The 17,783-nt window shown below is 49.3% G+C and overlaps 1 pseudogene across 1 annotated transcript; it reads right to left on the bottom strand.

Moving 5' to 3' along the window:
- Window positions 1–2,999: 2,999 nt before the first annotated feature.
- LOC103649807 (class I heat shock protein pseudogene) lies at window positions 3,000–3,753 on the bottom strand (annotated as a pseudogene). The gene has a single exon (NR_157396.1). The product of NR_157396.1 is annotated as a class I heat shock protein pseudogene (transcript).
- Between the last annotated feature and the right edge of the window lie 14,030 nt (window positions 3,754–17,783).

Below are 17,783 nucleotides of genomic sequence, written 5' to 3'. Positions count from 1 at the left end.
AGACAGTGTACCTTTGCAATATATACTTTGAAGGTATCTTTTCTACTTGTAGATGCATGAAGGCTCTTAAAAGATGAACACATAGTAGACCTGCAATCATGAAGAATAATCATTATATTGTTAATGCCATATATTATTCTATTTAACAATAAAAACAAACCTATCAAATATGCACTTTTATTAGAATAATCAAGACAAGATGTTCAAACCTATATGTTCCCACTGTTTGCACTTGCACGTATACTCTCCAGCTTCTATGTCCGCTATTATCTTGAATTGATGTTGTCCCCACACAATTTTATTAGATCTTTTTGTATGTTGTATGATCAAATCTTTATCACAACCATCTATGTCCTTCAATATTCTGTATGCAGTGGCGTATTTCATTAATTCCTCAAATCTATTCATAACAACTCTGGTGTATGCCCTAGAGACTCTGACTTCGAACCTATACAACGTATCGGTTGTCCTTGGTCCCTATAAGATGTTAACATCATAATTAAATAACGTAATTACATAAACATGTATGCCATTGATTATTGTTAACAAACACGATATACCTTGCTCATCAATGCCTCCTTTGATTCTTTTATTTTCCTGCTATGCAACATTTTCATCATTTGTTTAGCAAACTCATGCATAGGGGTGTTCGCATCTACATGTGATTTCTTCACTAATCTGTTCATGCTCTCACTGCGTTGTGTAGACATCATTACCCCATAGAAGTCATTTTTTAAAAATGCTGGTATCCATTCTTTCCTTATTTCATATAACTTGCGTAGAGTCATATCTTCATGCAGATTGTATTCTTCTAGCATCATTTCCTAGGCACATTCAAACTCACGAGGAGTTAAAGGATGATGTATAATAGATTGGAATTTTGTTTTAAAATCTTTATTAGCAAACCTTACATATAATTCATTTAAGAATGGCATAAATCGGTTCTGAACATGCCATAAACACAGTCTGTGAATTGTTTTTGGAAATACAATTCGTAGAGCAATTGGCATTGCATGATCTTGATATGCAATTGCTCACAAACCATTATTTGACTATCACAATAAATTATTTGACGTGTTAGCATAAAAAATTCACATACCTGTTAGCATAACTCTCGGTCCCTCGCATCCCATACATGTTTTGAATGAATTGAAAGCCCATTCAAAAGTTTGAACTGTTTCATCTCCCAACAACACAAATCCAAACACAGTACATTGCAGATGGCTGTTAGCTGCAATAAACATGCCCAGTGGTTTATCATATATATTGGTCTTGTGTGTTGTATCAATAGTCACAACATCATCATAATCTGCATATTCCCCCTGCATACTTGCGTGTGACCAAAAAATACTCACTATTTTCCCATCCTTGTCTAGCTGAAAAACACAAAAAAATTGTGGATACTGTTTCTTGCATTCTGTAAAGAGAGACAGAAGTTTGGCTACATCATTTGCGCAGTTTTCTCGTCTCCTTGGTGCCCTCCTACAATTGTTGTACACAAAATGACCATCCAAACATTTACTATAGTAATATCTATGGCACTCAATATATACATAGCAACACAAAAGATTCCTTACATGTTTTTCAGATCTTGAGTAGTTACCGGTACGTTCTCTGGCCCATTATGCATGTCTGATATAAAATCAACTATGCAATGTTGGGGCACTCGGCTATCATGCATTGCACCAACAAAATTTATGAATTCGGCATCCCGACTTTTGTTGCAACATAGATGTTGTTTCTCTGCTTCGTCAGTTATGAACTCATGGTTATGCTCCAAATTCACCAGTTCAATCTTTGCAGCTACCACATTTTTTTTCATCATCATATTTTTTTTAATTTGATTACAGCCTTACATTGCGTACGTCCAGAATTCCTATTCCTCATCCTAGGTGTATCATTTGGTTTTGGTGTACTTTTACCTTCACGTGAACAATTTATCCACTTACCGAATGTCTTCTCTCTGTATTTCTTCAAGGTAAATCCAACTTCATATGCATACCATTTATAAAATTTATATGCATCATCAATATCCTTGAAAGTCATCCCTACTGTTGGCACTATATTCGGATCAATGTTTTTTTGCTGCAATTCATTTACAATGTTGTTTGTACCAAGGATTATGATCATAACAATCTAATCAATCAAGAATCAAATACAACAATTGTACTTACATGTGAATGCAGTATTTGAGGCGTATCCATCTCCCTGGAGATAATATTGGTCATCGAAAGTCGAATCTGTTGTTCTCCTTCCTCCCCATTGCTTATCTCGTCGATTACAGGTCCCATTAGAATAGGAGGTGGTGTAACCATTAAGTTACCATCAACTAGTCCCTTAGTGTCTGGACAAATCCGACCTCCATCTCCTACCATCGTCGGCGATTGTCCAGAGCCGGCCATCTCCACCGCAAACTAGGTCTACAGTCTGGCGGTATTTTTTCGAATGAAAGGAAATCACGGATGCTATTCTAAACAAGTAACTGCATCCAGGTTTCCAAGGTATTTCCATATTTTCCGAACCCGTACCGATAATGTAGCAATTTACATGTAATACAAATATCCCTAACTCACTATTTACACACAATGACTCAATGTTTTATGTCAAACGGTATATACTATATATGCAACATCTATAGCGTAACTGTTTTATGTCGTATCTTTTAACATCTTATTCGATATTATCTTTACCTACCGCCATTATGCTCAATGCAAGATCCATAAATTCCCGCCCACGTTTCAGAGTAACCACGTTTGCATGAGAAATCTAATCTCTATAATTCCGCCCACTACCATATGTCGCCTTACCGTTACGAACCGAATCACGGCGTCGTCGGTACTGCATGTTCTCTATATCGTCTCCATCATACACACGCGTGTTTGGTTCAGCGGACCAGACCCCTGTTACCGATCAGGGCTCTCTTTAATATCCTAAGCCCAGTGCAATACGTAATTTTGGTTAAACATTGGCTGATAAAAGGTTATTCAGATTACCGTGAAAACCCGATTTTATTTGTTATTATTCAAAGGGATACATGAACGATACCCGGAAGATTGTACATACGAAACGAAACAAACGGAAGTACGTTATATATCGTAGAAGACACAGGAAACATCACACAAGACAGCGACAGCCACGGACCAGCAGCAGTACACCTTCCTTCCACGTCCATATTGGATTGGATGCTCAACCAGATATCTCAATAGCCTTCACCTCAGGCTTCTTCTCCTCCGCCTTGGGCACGGTGACCGTGAGCACGCCATTCTCAAGGCCAGCCTTCACCTGATCCACCTTGGCGTTCTCCGGCAGGCGGAAGCGCCTGACGAACTGGCCACTGCTGCGCTCGACGCGGTGCCACTTGTCGTCCTTGTCCTCCTTCTCCCTGCTGCGCTGGCCGCTGATGACCAGCACGTTGCCGTCTTCGACCTCGACCTTGACCTCCTCCTTCTTGACGCCGGGGGGTCGGCCTTGAACACGTGCGCCCCGGGCGTCTCCTTCCAGTCGATGCGGGCGCTGGCGAAGGCGGCAGTCTCGGAGTTGGTGGAGGTCGCCGACGGGACGATGGAGCGGAACATGGTGTCGAAGGGGTCCCAGAGGTCCATCGAGAAGGGGTCGAACACGTTGCTGCGCCTCACGAGCGACATTGTCGTCGCTAGCAGCTAGCTCTATGCGTCTCAACAAACAGAACTCAGTGGATTGCAAGAGTGCTTCGGGAACTTTGCTTTTGCTAGGCGCTTTGTGAATTTCCTTGGTGGGTTGCAGCCCTCCGCGTGGCAGGGTATTTATAGGACCAGGCCATCCGTATGAGCTAGTACAGCCAATTCCTGAGACATCTCGAGCTATCTCCACTGCTGTCCACAATTATTGCTTCTAGAACTAGCTAGGAAGGGCCCGCTCCCATTTCGAGAGAAATCTCCCGGGCGCTGGACGATTCACTCGGTTGCTTTTTCTTTCGCTTTCTTTAATTCCGATTTATCTAACGTTCTTTGGAAGTTTTCTACTGCTACTGTATATATTTTGTGAGTGCCATATATATATATATATATATATATATATATATATATATATATATATATATATATATATATATATATATATATATATATATATATATATATATATATAGTATTTAGAGCCCTGGGCTCTCTCTAACTATTGGAAGCCCCGACCAGCAACCGATCAGGTGCGCGGACCGCACCGTACCGACCAGGTACGCAGGCTTTTTGGCTCACTGTACCACCTACTTACGTTAATTATAACTACGTGTTATGCTCAATCGTGTTACGGTTTACACACTTTTTGGTATGCGCATGTTGTACACAAGTTTACGCTTATTTTGTCATACTGTGTGAAACCGCTTCTGCTATCATATAAAACCAACAGCGGCGACTGCTTTGCCCGAGAGGACTAGGGTTTCAGCGGCGGCGGCTGTCGAGCCCCATTCCCGATCTGAAGCACCTCAAACCACCGCTCTGCCCCAGATCCAGATCCACCCAGCTACTGCGGCGAGCCCGTGGGGACGGTGGCGGCGGAGGACCCGAGTGCACGGAGATGCTCAACTACGACCAGGTCTTCATCAGGGACTTCGTGCCCTCCGTGCTCGCCTTCCTCATGCACGGCGAGACCGAGATCGTCCGCAACTTCCTCCTTCACACCCTCCAGCTTCAGGTGACCTGACCTGATCCCGATCCTGCTTAATAGTTTCTCGTCTGGACCATTCCTTGGTACCTTTCGGAAACCATTTGTGATGCTGCCGTGAAAGCACCCGACCTCAAATCTGTGTGCGCCCATAGTTTTGGAACAGCAGCAGCCATAGTCGTCTGGGGGCTCAGGTGTGGCCGTCGTCGCGGGGCCCGTCCCCAGCCACGGACGCTCTGCCGCCAGCCGCGGGCGTGCGCTCTGCCGCCAGCCGCGGGTCCGACCGCCTATGGGTGCGCATCCGTCCGCCGCCGTCGAGTCCATCTTGGAGGCAAGGAGTGAGCAAGGCATCGAGCTTCCCCACCAAATTATTCCCTGACGGTGCACGGGAATGGCCAAGGAAATCCATGGTCGCCAGATCTGCGCCTACTTATTCCTGTCCAGTCCCCAGCGAGAGATTCAGGTAAGGACTATTTGCTTATTTCAGTACCATATTGGTTTTGGTCAAGATTAGAGACTAATATGCAGTGGTTTAGAAACTATTGTATTATTATTTTTATTACTTCAGATTTAGTTTTTTGATTGTTTTTATCTAGACTTGGGGCCCTCATTTAATCTCATTACTGATCTGTGGCCTGCACATCAATACATCAATAGAGTCCCTAATGTCTATTGTATTGTTCTGATTCTATAAAGTGTACAATGGTTCACAATATCTGTGTGAACAGGTGAAACGTGAAGAGCTGCTTGAGTATGCCCAAAGTATCATTTCAGGATTGAAGAGAAATGATGAAATTGTGAGGTGATATAATAGAATCAGCTAATTACCTGTGAATATATTATAACGATATAATAGAATTTTGAGGTAATACTACTTCTGTTACATCTAGTGCTTCCTGTTTCGGACATACATGTGGTCAGGCTTTCTAAATTTTTGCTACTAATATAGTTCTGGAAATTAGTTGGAAAATATGATAATTGCATGTAGATTTGTAATTTGAAGTACTATTATACAATTTCAAGTTATTAAATTTAAACCTTCCTTTGTAATAGTGCATACATATGCTACACCCACTTCCGCCAGCATTTAGCATCATTGTATTATCATAAAACCATAATTTCCAGGTAGTATTTAGTTGTGCTAGTCTATTAGGTGAATGCTTTTAATCATTATACCATTTTCTGTTGAGCTTTACTAAGGAAAGTAGTGACTCGACTCGTGAATAGCTGAACAAGACTGATCTGAGTATGCTGGCGAAAAAATGGTGAATTTGAGTAATCAATCATATTATCTTCCATATTTGCATATAATTATACTTTTGCAGGTGGTATTAATGGAGAAAGATCAGAAATAGCTGAAATTGAAGCAGCATCAACAGGTGAAGCTGCTCGGCTTAGAGCTGCTCTCCGGCGTGCTGCACCCGACGCTATTCGGCAACATCACCAGATTTATACAGGCTTACACAGACCTGTTTTGATAAGAGCCGAGCAGCAATTCTTCCATTTCGGACCACGACCTAGCTAAAGGCTAATGGTTCCAAATGTCCGAAGTACCGAAGACAGGGCTAGCTCCTCGTTTTTTGTCATGTCAAATAAATCATGTATGATTGCAACAATATTGGCAAAATATTGTTGTGCTTTATATTTTGATATACTGTGAACAAAACAAGTGCCCTATGAGACCATCATAATTTATGCATTTTCAAACTAAATTTTACGACACTTCTTTTTTGTGTTTTATGCTTCCATTAAAAAACAGTCTTACTGCGTTTTACGCCAAATTTATGACACTTTTTGATGTGTTTTTACAGCAATCTCTTGCGAAGTGAGATTGTGCGCATGTTTTATACTAAATTTCGTACTCATTTACGATGTTTTAGCTCACGTTTTACGCTGAAATCATTCGAGCCAGAACCCGCGCACGATCGGCTGCACGCGATTTTTACGCCGTAATTTTGGGCTCCGTTTGCTGTTACAAAACAGATATAGGATTTACGCTAAATTTCGTACTCATTTACGTTGTTTTAGCTCACGTTTTACGCTGGAATCGGCCCGAGCCATGACCCCGCTCACGATCGGTTGCACGCGATTTTCACGCCGTAATTTTAGGCCCCATTTGCTGTTACAAAACAGATATAGGATTTACGCTAAATTTCGTACTCATTTACGCTGTTTTAGCCCACGGTTTACGCTGGAATCCGCCCGAGCCAGAACCAGAACCATATACTGCATGATTTATGCTGTCAAGTACATGTCATTATGCAGTCGTAAACGCTGTCCACAGTGTCATATTCGCTCCACGTGATTCGGGCTTTAAAAGATTCTTTTATGCATGTTTTACGCATCTTTATCCATATATATAAGCATCTGTATATTGCGTTACGCTTATCGTCCTAGAATCTTGGCTGTTGACTGCATGGCTGACGCAAGCACGTGGGTGCTGAGTCGACTGCGTCCTGGCTGGGGCTTCTATTAGTAGGGGAAGCCCAGGGCTTCCATTACCTCTTCCCTATATATATATATATATATAGTTTGTATATTACGAGTCCTCTGCTTTCAATACCAGAGGAAACTCTAGGCTAATGCTGCTATTCGGTTAAGCCGAACCAGATACCAATGTCTATAAAAAGAGCCTTAGGCCGTCACAGTCCAGTTTTTACGCCCAACCATGATGCACGAGTGTCAAGCACCCATCTAGGTGCACGTGGCGGCGGCGGTTCCACGAGAGTGCGAGGCGGCATTGGCCTCCAGTCGCACGACCGATGGTCGATCCTAAATCCGAAGGTATGACTATGGCGGCTCTCCGATGCGGAGCCACGGCGATAGTGGCTCCTTGATCCGACGGCACGACGACGGTAGCTCCCCGGCGGCGCGACGACGGCTCCCCGATCCGGTGGCACGGTGACGCCAGTTCCTCGATCCAGAGGTGGAACGACAACGACTCTCCGATCTGGAGGCGCAACGTCGATGGCTTCCCAAAGGCTTGCGCGCGACGTCGGCTCCTTGGAGGCGCGTGCTTCGAAGTGGCGCACGCTAGCATCCCACCTCCCGCGACCACGCCGGCCTTCCCTAGGCAAGAGCGACGACAACATACTTCTCTAGACGCGAGCAGTGGGGGATCGGCGACCCTGTTTTATGCAATTTTGTATACATATTTTTGCCAACGTGAATAGGTTTTATGATATATTGTCAATTCATGGCTCTCCTTCCATTTTTGTATGTTTATGATATTTCTATTCACATTTTATGTAAACATTTGTTGATTTTTACGTAGTGTACGACAATGCATAAATACCTTCGACGTGTAGCATAATTAGTATCAGTATATATCATAAACTGTTTCTAACAAGACTAGCTGCATGACTGTTGGAGAGATCCTATATTTATGGACGAAATAAAGCATTGAAAATCAGATTTTTTGTTTCCATGCATGTCAATCCATTTTCTTTAAACTCACATTCTTAACATCCTAAATTTGCGCGCATGCGGCAGAAAACATATTTTTACGCAATCCACCGCGGTGCATAATATACCTTCACCGTGTAGTATAATTAGTATCACTATATATCATAAACTGATTCTAACGAGCCTAGATGCATGGCTGTTTTAGAGATCCTATATTTATGGAGAAAATTCAGCATTTATATCAGATTTTTCGTTTCCATGCATGCCAATTCATTTCACTTTCAACGCACATTCTTGCCATCCTAAATATGAGCGTATGCAGCAGGAAACAAATTTTAATGTGGTGTACCACACTGCATAAATATCTACACAGTGAATCATAATTAGTATCAGTATATGTCATAAACTGGTTCCAACGAGCCTAGCTGCATTGCTGTTATAAAGATTTTATTTTTATGGACGAAATAAAGCATTAAAATCAGATTTTTTTGTTTCTATACATGTCAATCTATTTCATCTCAACGCACGTTATTGACATCCAAAATTTGTGCACATGCAGCCGGAAACTGATTTTTTACACAGCGTACCGTATTGCATAAATACATACACAGTGTAGCATAATTAGTAGCAGTATACTTCATAAAATGTTTCTAATGAGCTTAGCTGCATGGCTCTTATAGAGATTCTATATTTATGAAAGAAATAAAGCATTCAAATCAAAAAAGTTGTTTCCATGCATGCAGCAATTAACGGATACCCATCCTAATTTCTCGTGCATGCAAATAGAAACAAACTACGCGCATGCAAGGAATGAGACACATGCAGTAGGGGGGCTAGCGGCCAGGTTGGTCCGATGGTGCGGGTGGTGGCTGCTTCTTGTATCCTATTGGATATAGTAAGCCCTAGCCAGCCACCCACGTACCACCAGGCCAGCCTGGCCGCTAGCCCCCCTCCCGCATGCGTCATATTCCTTGCATGCGTGTAGTTTGATTCCATTTGCATGCGCGAGAAATTAGAAAGCATGTCCGTTAACTGTTGCATGCATGTAAACAAATAACTGATTTGAATGCTTTATTCATAAATATATGATCTCTATAACAGCCATACAGTTAGACTAGTTAGAAACTCGTATCATCCGCATATTGCAAGATACATAACCTATCATCAACTAGGTGAGAAACTACCCCTGCAATCATACCACCTCGCTTAGCTCTATTAACTAGAATAGCTAACATGTCTGCAACTATGTTAAACAGGATCGGTGATAAAGGGTCACCTTGTCTTAGCCCTTTAAAAGTTTGAAAGTTATTGTCGGTGTAATCATTCACCTTAATGCCTACCTGGCCTTTCTAGGTTAACGCGTCAATCCAATTGCACCACTTTTCACTAAACCTTCATTAGTAACGTCTGTCTCATAAAAGACCATTTGACTTTGTCATATGCCTTTTCGAAATCTATCTTAAAAATCACCCCATCAAGTTTCTTCCTCTGCAGCTCATGTAAGGTTTCGTGTAAAACAACAACCCCCTCCATGAAATTCCTCCCTGGCAAAACGCGGTCTGCGTCGGGCTTATCACTTTTTCAGCAACCCAGGTAAGCCTATTTATCAAGACCTTCGATTTTTTAAAAACTAACATTCAACAGACAGATTGACCTGAACTGTTGAATTTCCACAACCTCTTTACATTTTGGTAACAAAATAATTGTGCCAAAATTTAGGCTCGAAAGTTGTAATTGACCACTGTGAAATTCTGCGAATATCGCCATTAAATCCTTTTTAAGACCTCCTAAAAGACTTGGAAAACTCGGTTATTAACCCGTCAGGACCAGGGGCCCTATTATGAGACATTTGGCAGATCGCTTGTTTAATCCTTCCTCCTTGAACTCTTCTGTTAAAATTTGGTTTTCTATGGACATGACTTGCGCTATGTCTTCCCAGCGAGTCCTATCCAACTGTACAATCAAGTCCTCCAGAGGACCAAAAAGGGTTTTATAGAAAGATGTAATATGGTCCCTTAAATCAGAATCACTTCGAATAATTCTCTCCCCATCCTCCAACCGGAAAATTCGAGTTTTCCTATGCCTCCCATTCGCTAGAAGATGAAAGTACTCGGTATTAGCATTGCCTTGTAATAAGGTTGTCGCCTTTCACTAAAGTAACGGAAGCTATTTTTTACGGCCATAAACCGTCAAAAATTAACCCTATGCTGCCGAAAATAAGCTATTTTCAACTGCACAAGGCTTCTTGACCGCCTAAAAAGGCCGAAAATAAGCACTTATTTTCGGCGGCCAGCTCCAGGCCGCCGAAAATAGCGAATTTCCTGCGGTCGTCCCTTCTGGCCGTCGAAAATAAGGAATAAAATAAGAAAAAATCGACCTCTCGAAAGCTGTGACGGGGCTGGCTGCCGGCAAGTGCTCGACGTGGGGGCGGAGGTCGGACGTTGCTTTGAGCTGTGATGGGGACAAAGGTGGAGGCGGCGCACGTCCGGCAACGGCGTCGCTGGCCTAGGAACGCTGGTGGACAGAGGTGCCGGTGGCAGATGACCCTGCATGCCACTGGACGTCGGGGCGGTGGCGCGACGCGATACACGTGGCAAGGCGACGTTTAATTTGCTGTGTGCGCACGTGTGGAAAAGATAGGAAAGACGTTGATAGTAGGTTTAAAACCAACTATTTTCGACAGTCAGGTAAGCCGCCGAAAATAAGGTTATTTTCGGCGGCTCTTTCATTAAACCGAAGTTCGGCGGCTCTTTCATTAAACCGAAGAAATTAATGTGTTATTTTCGATGGCTCTGGTTGATCGCCAAAAATAGCAAGTGTCGCCGAAAGTCCTTGTTATTTTCAGCCCTAGCCGCCGAAAATGGTTAGCAGTGTTATTGTGTTTGACCTTTGGTACCACTTTCTTGGTTCTTGCTAGAGTGAAGGGGATTTGTTGTGGAGAAGAGTGAGACGGATATATGGTGCTAGTGTTGTGTGTTGTTGGCACTTGTGCTGAGAGATTGGACTACAAAGTGAGGGAAATATACACCTCACAAATTGTGTTGTTGTTGATTTTTTTTCCTCTTCTAGTGAACCATCTAGTACCCCTTTCAAACCGACCCACAAAACATAACTCTGGTAGATTGACAAAGCAGCTGCTGACTCCAACAGACCTGCTAAGGGGCAACCAAAGACAAAATAGTTGGCGCATAGGTACTGTAGCGTATCCAACAGGAAAGTAAAAAGAGCATCCATTTTAGATATGTTTAGATATGATGAGAGAGGAAAGTAAAAATGGATGCTAGCAAAGGGGCAGCTATTTTCATATGTAATCTCAACAACAAAGCAATCCTACTGTCCACCAACCCAATACTAATACTTACTTTTTTCATTTATGCTTGTTCTGTATTAACCTTTGTGGCTATTACTATATTGTATAAGAAATTGGATTGACGCCTCTTCGAAGAGATACGCGTTGTTTTAAAAGTTTTTATTGCGAATATCACTTGATTTTTTAAACTTTCTTTATTGATACTTAAAGTTTAATGTTACATCCTCCAATGATTAACCGTTACAACCCATATCTCGCCAGCATATACTGATATACACCTTATGATGATCTGATCCATAACAAATAAAAACCACATTTCGCGCGGTGTATAACAATCTTACAAATAAAAAGTTATTAAAATTTATATGCGTAATAAGTATCAGCAGGTTAATGATAAAAAATATATCTTCATATAAAAATATGTTTAAAGGCATAGATACTTGTCGGGGACCATAATTAGGGGTACTCTCAAGACTCCTAATTCTCAGCTGGTAACCCCCATCAGCATAAAGCTGCAAAGGCCTGATGGGTGCGATTAAGTCAGGGATCAGTCCATTCGAGCGACTCGATCATGCCTCGCCCGAGCCTAGCCTCGGACAAGGGCAGCCGACCCCGGAGGATTTCCGTCTCGCCCGAGGCCCCCCTCCAACGGCGGACACATCTCCGGCTCGCCCGAGGCCCTGCCTTCGCTAAGAAGCAACCCTGACTAAATCGCCGCACCGACCGACCGAATCGCAGGAGCATTTACGCAAAGATGGCCTGACACCTTTATCCTGACGCACGCCCCCCAGCAGAGCCGAAGTGACCGCCGTCACTTCACCGCTCCACTGACCGGCCTGACAGAAGGACAGCGCCGCCTGCGCCACTCTGACTGCAGTGCCCCTTGACAGAATAAGACTGACAGGCAGTCAGGCCCTGCCAAAGGCACCATAGGAAACTCCGCTCCGCCCGACCCAGGGCTCGGACTCGGGCTAAGTCCCGGAAGACGGCGAACTCCGCTCCGCCCGACCCTAGGGCTCGGACTCGGGCTCAGCCCCAGAAGACGACGAACTCCGCTCCGCCCGACCCAGGGCTCGGACTCGGGCTCAGCCCCAGAAGACGACGAACTCCGCTCCGCCCGACCCAGGGCTCGGACTCGGGCTCAGCCCCAGAAGACGACGAACTCCGCTTCGCCCGACCCCAGGGCTCGGACTCTGCCCTGGCCTCTGCCGAACGTTCTCCGCCTCGCCCGACCCAGGGGCTCGGCCTCGGCCTCGGCCATGGAAGACAGACTCGACCTCGGTTTCGGAGGAACCTCCACGTCGCCCAACCTAGGGCGCAGGCCAGCCACGTCAACAGGAAGCGCCATCATCACCCTACCCCGAGCTGACTCGGGCCGCAGAGAACAAGACCGGTGTCCCATCTGGCTAGCTCCGCCAGATAGGCAATGATGGCGCCCCGCATGCTCTGTGACGACGGCGGCTCTCAGCTCTCTTACGGAAGCAGAAGGACGTCAGCAAGGACTCAACCGCTCCGACAGCTGTCCCTCCGCCAGGTTCCGTCGCTCCTCCGACGGCCACGACATCACACCAGCTGGGTGCCAAAATCTCTCCGGCTGCCACATCGGCATGTACTTAGGGCGCTAGCTCTCCCCCGCTAGACACGTAGCACTCTGCTACACCCCCATTGTACACCTGGATCCTCTCCTTACGCCTATAAAAGGAAGGACCAGGGCCCTCTTAGAGAAAGTTGGCCGCGCAGGGACGAGGACGGGACAGGCGCTCTCTTGGGGCCGCTCGCTTCCCTCTCCCGCGTGGACGCTTGTAACCATCTACTGCAAGTGCACCCGACCTGGGCGCTGGACGAACACGAAGGCCGCGGGATTCCCACCTCTCTCACGCCGGTCTCCGGCCGCCACACTCCTTCCCCCCTTCGCGCTCGCCCACGCGCTCGACCCATCTGGGCTGGGGCACGCGGCGACACTCACTCGTCGGCCCGAGGGACCCCCGGTCTCGAAACGCCGACAGTTGGCGCGCCAGGTAGGGGCCTGCTGCGTGTTGACGAACAGCTTCCCGTCAAGCTCCAGATGGGCAGTCTCCAGCAACCTCTCCGACCCGGGACGGTGCTCCATTTCGGGAGCCTTGAGTTCATGTCCTTCGACGACAGCTACGACATGATACTCCTTCCACCGCCGCGCGACAACGACAATGGCGGCCGACAGCCCGCCCGCCGGCGGCGGAATCGACGACGTCTTCCCCGCGTGGTAGAAGAACAACATTCGAGCTCGCCCCGTCCTCTCCCCCGCCAACGGAGGAGGAGGCGGGGCAACCAAGGCCAAGCGGGAGGCCGCGCCTTGTCGGCTGTCGAGCGAGGCGACGTCCCCAGCGCCCCAACGGGGGGCGCGTCGGGCGTCGACCTCGCGTTTGAGACGAAGGCGAGCGTCGTCTCCCTGCGACACGCCAATCCCGAGCAAGCGGACGACGCCAGTGCGCTCGCGGAGAGCTTGCAGGACGTCGCCCTCGTACCTGAGACGACGGTGCAATCAGTCCCCGACGTGACTATGTCGCTGCTCGTCGACCGAAAGGTACCGACCGATTCCCATCCTACGTCATTTGGACTCAGCCTCAACCCGCCTAGCGACCTTGCTTTGGCGGGCGCTCTCGTAGAGGCGAGATCAAACCCTCTGGGGTTTCGCATGTGGTCGCCTTGGGACCGGCTGACGGACGTCTCGACCTACGGGCCCTCTGGGTCCGAGGAAGATGACGACCCCAACATCTGTTGGGATTTCTCTGGATTTGGCAACCCCAGTGCCATGCGGGACTTCATGACCGCATGTGACTACTGCCTCTCCGACTGTTCTGATGGTAGCCGCAGCCTCGACGACGAGGACTGCGGCCCAAGTCGCGAATGTTTCCACGTCGATCTAGGGGATCCCTCCGAAGGCAATCATCTCGGCATGCCGGAGGACGGTGATCTCCCTAGGCCGGTGCCTCGCGCTGACATCCCACGGGAGCTAGTTGTGGTCCCCGTTCCGGCGGGGGGTCACGGCCCACAGCTCGAGCAAGTCCGAGGGGCGCAGGCCAGGCTCGACGAGGGAGCAGGAGCGCTTGAGCCGATCCGCCGGGACGTCGGGCAGGCATGGGCGGGCCAACCCCCGGCCGGAGAAATACGTCACCTGCCCCAGGGTCTCCAGCACCGCGTCGCCGACGACGTCAGGGTCAGGCCGCCACCCGCATCTAGTGGGGTCGGTCAGAACCTGGCTGCAGCAGCGATGCTTCTCCGCGTGATGCCGGAGCCATCAACCACCGAGGATCGGCGGATCCAGGGAGAGCTCAAGAATCTCCTGGAAGGCGTTGTGGTCCGGCGGGCCGAGAGCTCTGCCTCCCGAAGGCAGGGATACCCCTCGGAACCTCATGCCGCAACTTCCCGATTCATGCGTGAAGCCTCGGTCTACACCGGGCGCACGCGCAACACCGCGCCTGCAGCCCCGGGCCACCTCGGCGACGAGCACCATCATCGCGACCGTCGGGCCCACCTCGACGAGAGGGTGCGCCGAGGTTACCACCCCAGGCGTGGGGGACGCTAAGACAGCGGGGAGGATCGGAGTCCCTCGCCCGAACCACCCGGTCCGCAGGCCTTCAGCCGGGCCATCCGACGGGCACCGTTCCCGACCCGGTTCCGACCCCCGACTACTATCACAAAGTACTCGGGGGAAACGAGACCGGAACTGTGGCTCGCGGACTACCGCCTGGCCTGCCAACTGGGTGGAACGGACGACGACGACCTCATCATCCGCAACCTCCCCCTGTTCCTCTCCGACACCGCTCGCGCCTGGTTGGAGAACCTGCCTCCGGGGCAGATCTCCAATTGGGATTACCTGGTCCAAGCCTTCGCCGGCAATTTCCAGGGCACGTACGTGCGCCCCGGGAATTCCTGGGACCTCCGAAGCTGCCGGCAGCAGCCGGGAGAGTCTCTTCGGGACTACATCCGGCGATTCTCGAAGCAGCGCACCGAGCTGCCCAACATCACCGACTCGGATGTCATCGGCGCGTTCCTTGCCGGCACCACCTGCCGCGACCTGGTGAGTAAGTTGGGTCGCAAGACCCCCACCAGGGCGAGCGAGCTGATGGACATCGCCACCAAGTTCGCCTCTGGCCAGGAGGCGGTCGAGGCTATCTTCCGAAAGGACAAGCAGCCCCAGGGCCGCCCATCGAAAGATGCTCCCGAGGCGTCTACTCCGCGCAGCGCCAAGAAGAAAGGCAAGAAGAAGTCGCAAGCGAAACGCAACGCCGCCGACGCGGACCTTGTCGCCGCTGCCGAGTACAAGAACCCTCGGAAGCCCCCCGGAGGTGCCAATCTCTTCGACAAGATGCTCAAGGAGCCGTGCCCCTATCATCAGGGGCCCGTCAAGCACACCCTTGAGGAGTGCGTCATGCTTCGGCGCCACTTCCACAGGGTCGGGCCACCCACGAAGGGTGGCAGGGTCCGCGACGACGACAAGAAGGAAGATCACCAAGCAGGAGAGTTCCCCGAGGTCCGCGACTGCTTCATGATCTACGGTGGGCATGCGGCGAATGCCTCGGCTCGGCATCGCAAGCAAGAGCGCCGGGAGGTCTGCTCGGTGAAGGTGGCGGCGCCAGTCTACCTAGACTGGTCCGACAAGCCCATCACCTTCGACCAAGCTGACCACCCCGACCACGTGCCGAGCCCGGGGAAATACCCGCTCGTCGTCGACCCCATCGTCGGCGACGTCAGGCTCACCAAGGTCCTTATGGACGGGGGCAGCAGCCTCAACATCATCTACGCCGAGACCCTCAGGCTCCTGCGCGTCGATCTGTCCTCCGTCCGAGCAGGCGATGCGCCCTTCCACGGGATCATTCCCGGGAAACGCGTCCAACCCCTCGGACGACTCGATCGTCCCATCTGCTTCGGAACGCCCTCCAACTTCCGAAGGGAGACTCTGACGTTCGAGGTGGTCGGGTTCCGAGGAACCTACCACGTGGTACTGGGGAGGCCATGCTACGCGAAGTTTATGGCCGTCCCCAACTACACCTACCTGAAGCTCAAGATGTCGGGCCCCAGCGGGGTCATCACCGTCGGCCCCACGTACAAACACGCGTTCGAATGCGACGTGGAGTGCGTGGAGTACGCCGAGGCCCTCGCCGAGTCTGAGGCCCTCATCGCCGACCTGGAAAGCCTCTCCAAAGAGGTGCCAGACGTGAAGCGTCATGCCGGCAACTTCGAGCTAGTGGAGACGGTTAAGGCCGTCCCCCTCGACCCCAGTGGCGACGCCTCCAGGCAGATCCGGATCGGTTCCGGGCTCGACCCCAAATAGGAAGCAGTGCTCGTCGACTTTCTCCGCGCGAACGCCGACGTCTTCGCGTGGAGTCCCTCGGACATGCCCAGCATACCAAGGGATGTCGCCGAGCACTCGCTGGATATTCGGGCCGGAGCCCGACCCGTCAAGCAGCCTCTGCGCCGATTCGACGAGGAGAAGCGCAGAGCGATAGGCGAGGAGATCCACAAGCTAACGGCAGCCGGGATCATCAAAGAGGTATTCCATCCCGAATGGCTTGCCAACCCTGTGCTTGTGAGAAAGAAAGGGGGGAAATGGCGGATGTGTGTAGACTACACTGGTCTCAACAAAGCATGTCCGAAGGTTCCCTACCCTCTGCCTCGCATCGATCAAATCGTGGATTCCACTGTTGGGTGCGAAACCCTGTCTTTCCTCGACGCCTACTCAGGGTATCACCAAATCAGGATGAAAGAGTCCGACCAGCTCGCGACTTCTTTCATCACGCCCTTCGGCATGTACTGCTATGTCACCATGCCGTTCGGTTTGAGGAATGCGGGCGCGACGTATCAGCGGTGCATGAACCATGTGTTCGGCGAACGCATCGATCGCACGGTCGAGGCCTACGTCGATGACATCGTAGTCAAGACGAGGAAAGCTTCCGACCTCCTCTCCGACCTTGAAGTGACATTCCGATGTCTCAAAGCGAAAGGCGTCAAGCTCAATCCCGAGAAGTGTGTCTTCGGGGTGCCCCGGGGCATGCTCCTAGGGTTCATCGTCTCCGAGCGGGGCATCGAAGCCAACCCGGAGAAGATCGCAGCCATCACCAGCATGGGGCCCATCAAGGACTTAAAAGGCGTACAGAGGGTCATGGGATGTCTCGCGGCCCTGAGCCGCTTCATCTCACGCCTCGGCGAAAGAGGCCTGCCTCTGTACCGCCTCTTAAGGAAGGCCGACTGCTTCGCTTGGACCCCTGAGGCCGAGGAAGCTCTCGGGAGCCTGAAGGCGCTCCTCACAAAGGCGCCTATCTTGGTGCCTCCAGCTGACGGAGAAGCCCTCTTGGTCTACGTCGCCGCGACCACTCAGGTGGTTAGCGCCGCGATTGTGGTCAAGAGGCAAGAAGAGGGGCATGCATTGCCCGTTCAGAGGCCAGTTTAC

The sequence above is a fragment of the Zea mays genome, chromosome 3, assembly GCF_902167145.1.
Source record: "Zea mays cultivar B73 chromosome 3, Zm-B73-REFERENCE-NAM-5.0, whole genome shotgun sequence".
NCBI lineage: Eukaryota > Viridiplantae > Streptophyta > Magnoliopsida > Poales > Poaceae > Zea > Zea mays.
The sequence above is the reverse complement of the archived record's forward strand: the minus strand, read 5'-3'. Positions and strand labels throughout refer to the sequence as shown.